We start from the raw sequence: 1,318 nt of genomic DNA, 5'->3' as shown, positions 1-1,318 counted from the left end.
TTTCCCTTGTTCCCTTATTCATATTGTTCTGCTGCTTTAGGTGGAGATAGGCAGACTGGCACACCATACATTAAAAAAGCAGTAATTGAGTTAAAATATGGAAACAGATTCGAAAGCCTCCTTTTTAAAATTTCAGCATTTTGAATTTTGGATTCTATTATACAGAAAATTAATCAGGATCAGTTTCCTCCAGGTTCAGATTCCAAATAAGATCCCATTCGCTATTGTTAAAGGAGTAGAGGAGCACATTTGGATTTCTTTTTTTTTTTTCTTTTTTTTAAAGAGAACAATACACCAGCCTCCAGACTAGCCCACTCACCAGTCTCCCATTTCATGGAATCCCCTTGTTGAAAACATCCAAACTCCATAAGTCAAAAGAATGTTTTGCAACTACAAGAGAACCAGTCTTGAGATATAAAGACATTGCTGCTTTTCCTTCTCTGGGATGACTGGTACAATCCTTGCCAATAGACATTTCACAAGGTATGATCAGGTTGAAGTTGTAGTTGGTCCATGAGCCAGGATAGACTCCCACTGCTCACTCTATAGCATCAGCTAGAATTGAGTTGGAACGAGTGCTAAGAGCTAAAATTCCTCAGTCTACTACCACACAATCTTAAAGGCAAGTGGACTGCCACATGCAGGTAGCCAGGCATCTTAATCAGGAAACTTCTAATTGAAAACACTACAAAAACTAGATGCATAAGCTGAGAACTAGTTAATATGATCTTGTGGGCTGCCAGTGATTCAGCAAAATCAGTAGTATAAAGATGTAAGAGATACTTATAAAGTGATATCATCCTTCTTTGTATTTTAAGACCTGATTTTCCCACTCTTTTGAGTAATGTGTGAGTAAAGGCTCCAACATGTCTCACAACTCTAAGACTTCCATTTGGCACAAGGCATTTTTCAGGTGTGTTATATCATCTAACAAAGGCTTACAGGCTTCTGAAAACTTCTTCCTGGTGACGTGAAAAAACTGCCACGTGCAGTTGTTTCAAAATTCATGCACCTGCTGTCCTACCCACTGCAATTCTGAGAGGGGGCCACACTCAGTAAGCTAGTCTGTAAGTAATGGGATGCTGGAGAAGCCTTCAAGGGTGACTCTTCAGGGAGCAAAACCAAGGCTTTTACAACTCTTCCCATTCTGCCTAAAGATCCAGTTGTTCTTGCAGGGACAAGGGACCAAAGACTCAGAAGTTCAAATCACTTTGTGCATCTACCTCCCTTTTTCCAATCAATAAGATCACCCTGCAGATCATCCCCTTGAAGAACTTGCACCTTCCAGGAGAAATACCTTATACGTTACAAAGTCCTG

The sequence above is a fragment of the Apaloderma vittatum genome, unplaced genomic scaffold (assembly GCF_000703405.1).
Source record: "Apaloderma vittatum isolate BGI_N311 unplaced genomic scaffold, ASM70340v1 scaffold12861, whole genome shotgun sequence".
In the NCBI taxonomy this organism is placed as follows: domain Eukaryota; kingdom Metazoa; phylum Chordata; class Aves; order Trogoniformes; family Trogonidae; genus Apaloderma; species Apaloderma vittatum.
The sequence above is the reverse complement of the archived record's forward strand: the minus strand, read 5'-3'. Positions refer to the sequence as shown.